Source organism: Colius striatus, chromosome 2, assembly GCF_028858725.1.
Source record: "Colius striatus isolate bColStr4 chromosome 2, bColStr4.1.hap1, whole genome shotgun sequence".
Classification (NCBI taxonomy): domain Eukaryota; kingdom Metazoa; phylum Chordata; class Aves; order Coliiformes; family Coliidae; genus Colius; species Colius striatus.
Window position 1 is genome coordinate 38,472,201 of NC_084760.1, and position 13,666 is coordinate 38,485,866.

The 13,666-nt window shown below is 37.0% G+C and overlaps 1 long non-coding RNA gene across 1 annotated transcript in view; it reads right to left on the reverse strand.

Annotated features, from left to right (window-relative positions):
- Positions 1-224: 224 nt before the first annotated feature.
- Positions 225-13,666, reverse strand: part of LOC133624918 (uncharacterized) — a 35,392-nt gene continuing 21,950 nt past the window's right edge. The window contains exons 3-7 of the long non-coding RNA XR_009818192.1: positions 11,735-11,950; positions 10,951-11,127; positions 10,689-10,847; positions 9,400-9,514; positions 225-7,899 (exon numbers count right to left, since the gene is read on the reverse strand). This is a non-coding gene — a long non-coding RNA (uncharacterized LOC133624918). The remainder of the gene's footprint in view (positions 7,900-9,399; positions 9,515-10,688; positions 10,848-10,950; positions 11,128-11,734; positions 11,951-13,666) is intronic.

Consider the following 13,666-nt stretch of genomic DNA (forward strand, 5'->3'; position numbering starts at 1 on the left):
AGATCGGTTAAGGATATGCATTGGCAGGCTTCTGATCCTGAGACTACTGATTAGTTGTAAGGACCTTTTTTTACTAAAACTTTTTTAACATTTCCACTATGTATATTTTTTTAACATATACACCTTAATGAGGAACTAAAAGGTTTAAAGTTTCAGGAAGTTCTGAAAAATCCCCAAATACAAATCAATGGTACTAATCTATTTAATAGATTATTAAGTTAAAATATAATCAGTTAGTGTCCGTTATCAAAAAGACAATTTCCTATAAAGCAGTTTCTGCATGTCTTCAGGCAATAAAACTTACTCCTTGGTTTCCCACTGTGTGGAATTTTGAATTAGAATTTCATGTTGAAATGTAAGTTAACACTTTCTCATATATATTTTGGTAATGTCTATTTAAGTCTGGCTGTCACAACATCAAATGGATTTTTTTTTTAATTTTCCAATAAGCCAGTTGAAAAAAAGGGGGAAGATATTGAATGATTCATAAATATATAATGTTTCCCATTTGTTATATTCTGCAATCAGATGCAGTAACTTTAAACTTGCATATCAGTGCATAATTCCACAAACTTAAAAAATTGATCTGCCAATGTCTCCCCTCTAGCAATCTTTTAATTAAATGAACTTCACTCACCTCACTGCTAAACTCCTTAGGTTGATTTTATACTGAGATTTAATGTATTTTTCAGTGAAGTTTTTGGTTGTTCTTTTTTAAACAGTAACGGTTGTTTAGTAAACAAGTATTTAATAATGTATACAAGGTGACTGAACATAGATCAATGTCGATTATTTATTCACAATAAGAAACTTGGAAGTAATGAGTTTCCTTTGTACTCTTTCCAGCCAAAGCCAAGAGTAGACCCAGTTCTCAACCACAGTAAACAAAATTGAGATTTTAATTTGGAAGAAACTATGCAAATTTACACCAGATAGAGGTCTGATTTAAGAATATTTTTTCCCCTATATTCTTATGTAAGAACAGAATTTATGGTGATGGCAGTTCTGTTTAACCACATCAGTAAGTTACTAGGTGATTTAACACAGAAAGTCAGGATAACACCAATAAGAAACTAAAATATTTTGTATATCTCTTTATTAGTTTGTTAAAAAAATTGTATTAGCAGCTCAGATTACAAAAGTACAGACTGAACTACAGCTAAAAGGCAAGTCTCTAGCATAAGCAGCTCAGGAAACAGACTCAATTAATTAATGGAACGGTTGTACAATTTTGAACTTTTTAAATGCTGCAAGGCCATGCTCAAATACAGGAGCATTGGGTAAGAATGGCATGAAGAGGTGTGCAGACTTCCCAGACTTCTGTTAGACATACATAACTGCAAGTTTGTTTATTGACTCCAATTTATATAAATTAATAATATAAATAAAAATATTGAATTGGCTATATAATATATATTGGTTTATATTGAACCAATATAAAGGGCATTGAAGAGTGAAAGATGAGATACACACTGTTCCATTCATTGCCTACATCTAGGCCACTGCCCATCCTGTCACTGGCAGGGTGTCTTCATTAAACCAAAATCACTGGAGAGCCTTCCTGGCTTTACTGTCTTATAGTGTAAGGTAGGAAGTGAAGGAAAGCTAAGAATATCTTAGCTTTTCCTCATGTAAACTACAATCTGCTGCCAAGAGAACAAGAAATCCAGGTGATTTTGGGCCTCACCAGTTCCTTACTTGTTCTCATTTTTTTTACTGTCATCAAACTAGGCTGTCTGAAGAACCTCAAAGACGGAGGAAGACTATAACACTTTCCCTCTCCACTGAGGTTTTGAGACCCTGCATAGGATAATCTTCCACTGTTAAAAAAGCTGGAAGACAGCATCTGCCTATTGTATACTTTAATGCTGCCTAAAGTTCCAAAAGATATTTATGTTTCTAATCATCCCACATGCTTCCAAATTGAAGCTGCAAAAGCAAAATGCACCTGCCAGTGGTTTTCAAAATCCATAGAAAATACTGCCCTATTTCCTCTTCCACTCCCAAAAAGCCATTTCTTCTAAACAATTTGCAATACTGCTAAGGAATTATAACTGCAGCACCAGACATTACATGACAGCTGTTTGAACAGAAATACTAATTGCTTTCATATTTAATTAGCTATTGTTTAAATTAAAAATACCAACAAAACAGTCACAGCAGGCTCATTTTAACAGGAGGTTTATTGGTCCAGGCACTAACTCAATGAGCAGCAGGCATTAGATTCACACACTTGCTCTCTTTAGTCCTGAGAAACTGCCAGTGCATTCCTCACTCAACAGATGCTGGAGCATCCCACCGGCCTGATCTTCTTCTTAGCTGTCTTTTTCCCCTTGAAAAGGCAGAAAATGAAAGATATCATCCAAGTCAAGGAGAAGTTATCCCACCTATCTTTAGATATTAATAATGTAGATGCCTAGAAGGCCTTTATTAAAAGTGGGAAGTAATAGGTCCATTTATGCAGCTAAATAGTGTTGTACTTCGATGCAAGACGATGTCATGTCCTCAGTGCTCAGGGCTGCCCACTTTAGCAGAACCAGTCTGCTTCCACACACTAGAGCACTTGACCCTAGAACACTGCGATCATTCATATTCATTTTTTTTGAATTCAAGGTGACTGCAATGACACAGTGACTGTGTCACAGGGAATGGTATTTTAATATCAGGAGAACAATGGTATATGGTCTACAATCTGCAAAATGATTTGGGAGTTATGACACCTTTCCTATTGGGCTTGGGAGCTGGGACAACCACCTATATTGCTTATAGAAAATTGCCTCTGAAGCTTACTGACCCTTGTGTGCCACCTTAGAAGAGAGCAAGCTCAAGGCCATTTAGCTGGTTTAGATGAAGAAAGTAACAGGTTCTAAGAGCAAGAGGAAAGCTGAGTTATTGGATGAAGTAGAGGAACACTTGTAGTGTAGATACACCAAACATAACTCACTCCTTCCTGACTTCCACTGTAGGTTTGGGTATGATAATCAATTTTCTCTGTTCACTTCAAAGAGAGTAGGCAAAGTTAGGTGCAAACACCAGTGCCACAGAAATACAAAGCTTGTCAGGATGAATATCAAGCATTGTGCCATGTAAAAGACTGGTATCAGAGGCGATCATTCTTTGACATGTTCAATCTTTCCCACACTCTCTTCAACTCGAATGGAAACACTGCAAATCTTGCTCCAGGCAACAGGAGAGATGCAAGTACAAATGCAGTACAGGAACCCAGTGTACTTGTGCATAATATGGATGTTCCAGTGGTAGATGAATCTAAGATGTCTAAAGTTGTATCCTTGTATGTGGAAATAATGGATGATTGAGATATCATGCTAGACAATGATTCTCATTCCCATCTTCTTCCTGGCGATGTCTGCAGAAGTTATTATTAATACATTTCAAACTGCTTTGCCAGTCACATGACCATTCACCTCATTGATTCTCAAAGATGCTGGCAAGTATATTGCAGGTACAACTATTTACTTAAATAAATATTTGTGTGAAATTTCATGTGAGATCCCCTCTCTGCTGATATTCATGAAAAGAAAATTATCTCACCCAAATATACATGAAAATCAAATATTTAACTGTTGCAAACACTGTCAAGGACAATTTTGTTTAAAATGTGTGCAAATATTCATGACAAATGTTTTATGATATTCACTCAGCTCTGAATAATTACAATGCTTAAATTGCAACACATGTAACAAAACCTATTAGTTCTAATAACTCAGTACAGTGGAATTAATCAGATTTTCATTTAAGCAAATGTATTACAAACCAAATTGTTTCATAAGCTGTCAAACGCATAGAAGCACAAAAGTTTACATTCAATTTAACTACCAAGTACCAAAGTAGTATGTGATGTTCAGTGTTTGGTTCAGGTTCAGTTTGGGAACTCAGATGACACCTAGGGGCAGTGGTTCTTAGTGACTTTGTGCTGGGTTCCCTCACTTCCAGCCTCAACTGTGTGAAAAATAAGGGTGGGAATGAGCTGTCTCAAACTTCCTGTAAAATCAGTGGAGGCTGCAGAGACACTCACTCTTCCCCAGGAGGAGGCGTCTATGACAGGTGGAATGAATTGCAGTCTGGAAGTTCCTGTCACTCTCCATTAACTGTAAGAGGAACCTTAGCAGCTCATTTAGGCTAGACACCTACAAGACAGATAGAATTAGGTGATATGAATCTTTTCCATTACAGATCCCAAACAACAAACTTGGATAAGGTGAAATGAACTCATCTGTAGTTGGCATTTCCAAGAGACTGTAAGGGAATTGCATGTCCTGCTGAAAAGAGTTTTCATTACAAATCCCCGGTTTGGTTATTATGTGCCATATTTATTTGCCTGCAAAAATATGACAGCCCCCTTGCCATGATCATGGTCTTAGTATGAAGGTCAAAATAAATAATGATGTATTTATTCAAATTTCACTTTATGTCTGAAATGTATACATAAGTATTGGGAGGTTTTTATTTCAAAAAATAACTTTCTAGACTCCAAGGTTTAAAAAAAGTTTGAAAATGCATCCCAAGTGTCTCTTAATACTCAAAATTAAAAAAAAAAACAACAAAAAAGACATCTTGAAAGGTATTACAATTTCTTATATTTTCATGATGTTTAAGATACCCTCATGATTTTTGGGGATCTGGCCCTATTTTAGCATTTATATTTGGAATTATTAAAGTAAAAATACACTTTCCTTCCTCACTGGGGTTTGTGAGGATGGATTTGTTTTCCTGAGGCAAAATATATATGCATTATATTATTCATTTGAAAAATATAGTAGGCAGAATCAAGGAAATGCACTGGCACTGAAGCATGACTTCATGCTGGATGCATACACTGTAAATCTTCACACAATCCATGAACAGAGTACATAAAGAAAAGCAAATGTGAAACAATTTTCCTTATACTGCATTATCATTATTGTGTGAATGTTTCATTTGGGAACGCAAACATTAATATAAAGTGAGCTCATCTCTATTCAGCCCACAAATACCATGTCTACTGAAATATACATTAGTTGGCAGGGGAACAAATACTTGATGCTGGAAAAAAATGTTACAGAAACAAGTTCCTTGCTAGCTGTTGAGGCAAAGTTTGTCCCTCTGAGTCATGCGTTATCATCAGCAAGATGCAGGATGGTATGTCGATTTCCAGCTACTGCATTGTGAAAGACTCTGACAGAATCTAGTCAGATTTCAGTTCACATTGGAAAATTGTGTGCTATAGGTGTGATCCTGCCAAAGCCAGCCCAATTGGGCCTGCTCTGCCTAAACATGCAACACGGTGACCATCTGGTATAATTAGCAGCCTCTTTCTTGGCACACCAGTCTTCTCAGTGGACAAAGTGCAGATAAAACATAGGCTGTAGCTTTTCCCTAACGTAGTTTCTAAACAATCATTATAAGACCTAATGCAACTGTGGATAGATGTGGCTTTCAATATGAATAATTCATTGAATTTTTCACTTTAAACACAATGGTTTCCGATTTATGACTTTTAAAATTGTATGACAGAAGTCTTCAGATTCTATACCTTGAGATCTATATTTTTACAAATTTTCTGCATATTTTCGGCATTCTGTAAACTTGAAAATGTCTTCTAAGTTTGTTTTTTTCAAATTAACTTCAAAATTTGCCATCAGCAATATTTCAACTCATTTTAGTGTTAAGTAGCTTGCTTTTCATCAAGTTCTTTATTAACAAAGAAATCCCTTGACTATTACACTTCTCTGATTTCTTGATAATATCCCTTACAACCAGTAACATAATGTCTGAATGCTTTTCACTGAAATATTGTTGAGCCAAAAGAGCTGATGGGCCCTGTAATTAACTTCCAAATGATACCAAAATAATAGAATGTTGTAAATACTAGGAGTCAGAAATGGATTTGTGCCCTGTTAGAGACCCATGGCACTGAGCACACATAGACCTTGAGTTGAGGCTCACCTGCCTTTCCTTCCTGTTCTTCACTTATGAACAGCTGCTACATTTTCAGTGCAATGCAATTTACATTTTACAGAGCTTTTCCTGGCTGCACTCCGGGATACTTAACACATTCAAATGACCACAAGCTATTCAGTCCTGATGGGCAAGATGAAGCACAGTGATGCCTCCTCAAACTTACTTCCTTTCCAATTACAAAAATAAATTAGCTGAACCTAACAGCACAAACCTGAGAAATGGATATTTCAAAGAAGAGAGTACCTTCAAGCTGGGCTGAGAGTGATAATAATCTAGCCCATAATTAAGAGTAGCAATATGTTTCAGTATTAAAACAGCCATTGCTTCATTTGCAGTTGATAGGAAGAGAGTGAACTCATTACAACAGCAATGTAAGGCTTTTCATACAAGTGCCATAAAAGGACATTACAAATATAAGTTAATTAGCCACATAAAATGCCTTGATGACAAGAAATTCCTGTCCTAACCCATTTTATGGAGAGATAAGCAAAGACAAAACTTGCTCAAAAGTGGAAAAGTAACAGTAGGATGAAGAATTGAAATCAGTATTTGTGCTTCACCTTGAAGCCATGAGGGTTCATTGCTCCATATACTCTGGATGAAAGTGTAGCTGTCTTCAATAACATGGCCATTAAAATGTGGTTTAAGTTTTCCTCTGCAACATCAGCAGAAACTCTTCATGGACTCTGCATGGCTACTTTGCCTACAGAAATGGAATAGAAACCTGGCAAAGGAGCAAGAATACTTGCTATACACCACTTGCTCCAAAATACTGAGATCACTCTGTGAATGTGTACAGAGGGCCGGAAAGAAAGTGCAAGTGGAAATGCAAGTAAAGTGAACAAAAACTCGTCCAGGAACAGTAAACTCATTGATGGTTCCCACTAGTAATCTGTGAGAACATTTTGGATGTAAAACATCTTGTTTCTTCAGGAGTTCACCACAAATGAACTTTACAGAGAGGGATTTATTTAACCAGTAGATATCACCAAAAGCAGATTTTGAAAATTGTTACAGGGTTTCTTTCTTTAGCTTTCATCACTGCTTCTTTGGAACAATTAGACTCAGGAAACAGCATTAAATATAAAATGAAAGCCTGAGGCACAGGTTCAAAAACAAACTGGAACTCAGTAATGTTTGAAGTTATTTCTTTTGTCAGCTTTTAACATTTTCTGCCTTACCCAGCAGACTATGTTCCTTTTAAAGCTGAGATTTTGGAAGTGAAAATGTAAAGCTTCCCCTTTTCAAAACATGGATGACATTTTCAAGAGTCCTTCCTCCACATCTCTTTCTGTATTTTTTAGAGCAAACAAGCTGCTATTAAAAAGAAAATTAAAAAAAAAAAAATCTAGTAATGAATTTTGAGATGAGTGAGAAAAATAGAATCTTTTATTCCATTTCTGACCAGTTCTGAACTGCGTGTTCATATTTTCAATACTCTGTCAAAATGACCTGTTAAGAATAGGTTATAAATGGTTCTTAAATTTACTTGCTGTTCTCCAGAATATGTCATGGACATGAGAAAATACTCTCACTAAGGCTTAACATTTTAGTTCCTACAAACTATTGTGACTTGTAATAATATGGTTTCTCAGTAAATCACCTTATCTGTTTGCAACAATTAAACAAGATCACAACCCATAAACACCAAGACAGTCTTCTACTGTGTATTCTAAGTAGAAGTCATTCTGTTTCTTGATAGATTTCCTATTTACATGCCTCCTGATCTACCTAATTAAAAGTAACTCCCTATCTGGTCAAGCTTATAGTAGAAAATGGTCATTTTTTTTGCAAATCAAGAAGAAATGCTAAACAGCAATACTTTCATTAACTTCAGTAAGCTATCACCAAACCTTTGGGGGAATCAGAAACTTTTTTTTTTTTCATTGATTAATCTTCTGAGATTCTTAAAATCCTGTGAACAGCTTTAACACATTGCTAGAAAAAGAAAAAAAAATAAAATAAAAGTATGTTAAATGAGTCTGAAGCTTTTAGATGTTATCCAAAGTAGCATTATCTATATTGTAGGTTATAGAATAGGTTAATAACATGACTAGTAATCACTGTTTAGGTTAATGCAAGTCACAAAAGACAATAAATTTGCAGACCATAATATAAATGTTTGCAAAGCCTGATCTCTGCCTGGATCTAGAGTGTGTAAATAATCCCTTATCCTCATAATCACTGGAGTTCACTAAAGGGTACCAAGGGAAATGAAACGGGAATGGGAATGAAACAAATCTACTGATGTGACTCTGATTTGAGAATAGGGTGCTGAAGCAGAACTGTAAAGTATCATCATTCTGCACAGAGCTCCAGAGGTACACCAAGCATACCTAGGCATACCCTCCAAAAAAATAGTGGCATAACACGCTCCTTAGCATGAAATCACGTATTTCCTAGGGTAAACAGTGGTTCTCAGAAACCTGAATATCTTCCATTCCTCTCATTACCTTTGACTTCTTCAGGTTTCTGTTCTCTCTATTTCACATTCACTACTTCTAACTCTATATTTCCAACTTCTCCATTTCCCACTCTTCTTTACTTTTTCATGTTTTACTTTGCTCAAAGCTCAAAAAGAGAGTTCAGAAAACTTTCACTAGGACATCTCCAGGAGGATGCTGGTTTCTCAGTACCTGCCTATTATTTCTCAACCCTACGTGACAGAGACAATGAATTCCGAACACTCCAGCTCAGAAACATCACGTACAATATTGAATCATTGTAACATTAGTTCATTTTGCAGTGACAAGGATCCTTCAGATAAGGGTTTAAAACTTCCTTAAAGGCAAACAATATAGGTACTTGTTTCAATGAAATTGAAGCTTATTTCTAAGTCTTTTATAATCCTACTCATTTCTTGTGATCTCCTCTTCCTTCATCTTCCAATGTCTTTCAACAACCTTGCATATGAGAACATACTAAAAATGTTCCGATATCCCTTTTGGTACATAAAAAAAAAAAAACTATGGTGAAAGCAGGATATGTATGTGTGTGGTTTACTCCTAGTATTAAGCTATTAGAGCATTCTGAGAAAAAAGTAATTATGAAATTATTGATCTCCTGTCAGCTCTCTGGTCAGGTTTTTAAGGTGTTCAATATGTTCTAATATGAAGCAGATACTTTAATATAGGAACAAAGCTTAATGGAATAAACTGTCAAGAAATATTAAAAGATAAAGACTTTTTTAGAAATCTTTTCTTGCTTTGTTTATTCAGACTGTAATAACTTTATTCATGTGCTCATGGTGTGTAGTTAGTACATAGGATGAACTATGACAGTAGATGGAAGACTGTCACAGCTTGACTTTATCAAGCTTTAATTTGTTAACTAATGTGCAACTTTTCTATTTTGTTTTGCTTGAATGTAGAGGCCAGTTATACCAGTATTACTCATGCAAGTAGCATCTTACCATGCAGAATGACAAAGAACACTCACTATATTTAAAGGCTTTTCCAGTCAGTCATCATCATAGGTTCCAAAGGCAGGATTCAAATCAAGAACAAAGCACTTCAAATTAAGTGTTTTCCCATGCACTTAAAGGATTAGTTATCTGAAAAGTGTAGTGTCATTTTAGTCGACCAATGATGTCAACAGTTTCTACAAATCCAGAAAATCAAACATCTTGTAAGTCCTTTATGATAGCTGTCATATCTTTGGAGATGCCTCGTCTGTCACTTGCTGTCTATGTTGGTAACTGAGTCACAGCATAGTTTTCTAAGCTCCTAGTGCAGTCAATGGCAATCTAAAGAACGCTGAGTAAAACCTAAAGAACTACTCTTCACCAGCTATAAGTGCTCAATACTATTGCTTACATGTAGGTTTCAGGCATCATGTGAGAGGCTTTGAGGTGTCCTTCCTGGCCCAAGATGATGTTTTTCACAGGCCTCCCATGATCATTGCCTGCACCATTAGGATTTTTCAGACTCTATAGGCAGCTCAGCTTGGCATCAGGTGCTTGTGTACATGACTGAAACAAGTCCTCAGTATCTGTTATATGACATTATATGAGCTAAATTACTACCTGATGGACTGAGACACTGCTGGCCTATACCAGGTTTGTTCTCATCAGGATGAACAGACGCAGTCATAAACAAAGCTATGTGAACACTGATGACACCTGACAGATAGCCTCAAGGTCAGGGAACAGTCCCAGGCACTTCTATGTTACTTTGCATGAACATGGTCTTACTTGGTAGGTTATTATTTTCAGTCTTTTTGCTTTATGGTTCTTCTGTTACACAAACTAGGTTGACACAGTTTCACACTCATGAAGATTTATTAGGAGGCTCTGTACCTAATGTCATTCATCTGCTCTACAGGCTGAAATTTACTTCTAGACAAAATTTAAAAAATCAGAGTAGAGAAAGTAAGAGAGAGAAAGGGGGAGAAGAAGTGGGAATCTCCAGATAAACATTGTCCCCTGGGCTTCTATCCAATGCAATGTGTGTCCTTGTAATATTTTGCGAAAGTAAAGGTACACTTTTCATCAAGACCTCCTCAAACCTCAGGATGGCTGCTTATGATGATTTTGATTAGCAACAGTGGCTACATGCTGAATGGCTGCTAATCTTTATGTTTCTGTGTTATTAGGGTCCCTAAGGTAACTCAAAAACTACAGACAAAGGGGAGGAAAAGGAGATAAAGAGAAGGATGATTCTCACACTGGTGGTAAATACTTTCTATAGTAGCAATATAAGTGTATGGATCAAATCACTGAGACCTACCTGTGATTCCATGGGAAGCTCACAGTGGAGTAAGTTCCTGGCAGGACCTGGGAGCCTGTGGGGAGAGAGGAGTCCATGCCAGAGCAGGTTTGCTGTCAGAACTTGTGACTCTTTGATGGACTCAGACTGGAGCAGTTGGTACCTGAAGGTCTATTCTGTCTGTGGATGACACGCATTGGGGCAGGGTGTGAGGAGCTGCCCTCATGGATGGCCCTATGCCAGAGCAGTTCATGAGGAACTGTAGCCCATGGGAAGGACCTACCTTGGAGAAGTTCGTGAGGGACTGTCTCCCATAGGAGGGACCACACAGTGTAGCACTGGGAAGTGTGAGGAAGCCTCCTCCTGAGAAGAAGCAGTGGCAAAGTCCATCTGTAACAAACAGACCGTAACCTCCATCTCCCATTCCCCGTACTTCTGTGGGGGGTAAGAAAGGAGAGTCCTGAAGGAGGGAGGAGGAGAGGAAAGTGTTTTAAGGTTTGGTGTTATTTCTTATCTCTCTGTTTAGATGGTTCATTAATAACCAATGTAGTCTATGAGTCAGTTTTTTAATTAGAAATCCTATAGAGACTGAAGCTGGACTGGCATTTTTCACATTACTTATATTTTAGTTTGTTCTTGAAAAAAACTTCATAATTTGGATTAAAACAAAGAACTATTAAAATGATACAATTTGCTTAATCTATAATCCTGCTCTTGAGTCTCCAACAGTAAACTTCCAGTATAAATGAAAAATTACTTCTGGAGGCTAGAGAATTGATAGATCATAAAAAAAGTCAATATCAAAAACTAGATAACAGTATTGGAAGAAAGGTAAAGCAGTAATTTTTTATTAATTCTGCATTTGGAAATAGTATAAGACAGAAAACAACATGAACTTTTCCATTAATTTGACTGTTCTGTCTAGTCCCACACACAACATCACAAACATGGACTCTGTACCAGTACTGTACCCAGTACTACTAGGCTGTGATGCACAGTAAGAAGCAAGTAATTTTTAACATAGACGAGATTTTAGATGAAGAAGTATAACAGTTTTCTAGACTTACATATCACTGTCATGCAAGCAGTAGGAGTTTTATGATTGATCCCACTTTTGAATTGTCTCTGCAGCTCTGCAGTCTCTGGCATGTCTCTCTCATGTAGCTTTTTTCCTCTTTTTGCTTGACACAAAGTAGAAGACAATAACTTGGGAATGATGTGACAGAGCCTAGCACAACATGGATGATGGCTTAGAATTGCCCAGAGACCACCTTTGGCCTTACCTGGGAAAAGGTAAACAGACATTCAGGAAGAAGATTCAGTCCTTAAAAGAAAAGTAAAAAAAATTATCTGAAGCAGATGTAGGCATAAAGCCACCATTATATACAGATGGGAATGAGAAATCATCTTTAAAATCCTCAGCCCTGCAGCTGGTCAAGCTTAACACTGGAAAGTAATTCAAACGGGAATTTGGGTGGTCTTTGGTCTCCGCAGAAAATCAAATAGTATAGGATAATCCTTATCTCTGTCAATAAGGAAAATGTTACTTTATATTAACATCTATCTTTTTACCTTTCTCACTATTGAAATCTACTTTCCTGCTGTGAAAGAGAGGATTGGCTTTCTTTAGGAATGAGTAATAAAAAAAGTTCTTACTAGAAACAGAGACTCAGATTTAGAATGTCAGCAACATATTTTTTGTGAAAAGCCCTGTGGCAAAACCAGAAAAAGATTAAATGCTCATGGGATGGGTCAATGTGGCAAAAAAATAAAGGTCTCAATGACATGTAAAGATGGATGTGTGTACATGATAGATATAAAGCCCATAGTTAGAGTAACAAAGTATTTGTTAAAAAAATCAAAGCACAGTTAAAAATAAATGGATGTTTGGCAAACAGAAATGATCTTTCAATTGGTTAAATATGGTCCTCCTAGTCCCTTTCAGAATCAACTGCTGCACAAATTTGATGAAGATGGCGGCCGGATGATGTCCACAACACCTCACCTCTAGCCTTCAGCACTCTAAGAAGAGCAAAACCACCTGCAAAACTACTGGACAGAAAAGTATAGTTGGACAAGCTGCTTTCCTGACATACTCATTCTAGGCAAGCTGAGAAGATTTTTTTCAATGAGATTTGCACACTGTATTTGTGAATCCTAAGAAGTTCACCACTGCTTTTTGATTATCCAATGTGAAATCAACGTATTTCACCAAAGACTTGCTCACAACTAGTTAGAAGACAAATTTTGATGCAAAAAGATGGGCAAGATGCAAGAGGTGCCTCCTCTCCCTCTACTCTGCCCTGCTGAGGCCTCATCTGGAGTCCTGTCTCCAGTTCTGGACTCCCCAGCTCAAGAGGGACAGAGAACTGCTGGAGAGAGTCCTGTGCAGGGCCACCAAGGTGATCAGGGTTCTGGAACATCTTTCATATGAGGAAAGGCTGCAGGAACTGGGGCTGTTTAGTCTAGAGAAGAAGAGACTGAGAGGGGATCTCATTAATAATTATAAGTATCTAAATGGTGGATGTCAGGGGGTTGAAACATCTAACAGGACAAGGGGTAATGGGATGAAGATCGAACACAAAAGGTTCCATTGAAACATAAGAAAAAACTTACAGTAATGGTGAAGGAGCACTAGTACAGGCTGCCCAGGGAGGGTGTGGAGTCTCCTTCCTTGAAGGTTTTTAAAACCCTCCTGGACATGTTCCTATGCGACCTGATCTAGGTGGACCTGCTTCTGCAGAGGGGTTGGACTAGATGATGTCTAAAGGTCCCTTCCAACCCCTACCATTCAATGACTCTATAAATTAAGAGAAATGAGAACTCAGACAAAGGGAGATGGGATAAAAAAATAGACTACAGAGTAAAACTATGTAAAAAGCTCTATTTTTTCTTCATTATAGCTTTCAAAAAATAAAATGAAAATTTGAATGAAAATCTAAAATCTTGATAAACGTAGTTTTTCTGCAAAGTTTTCTGTATCAATGAGACAAACATTT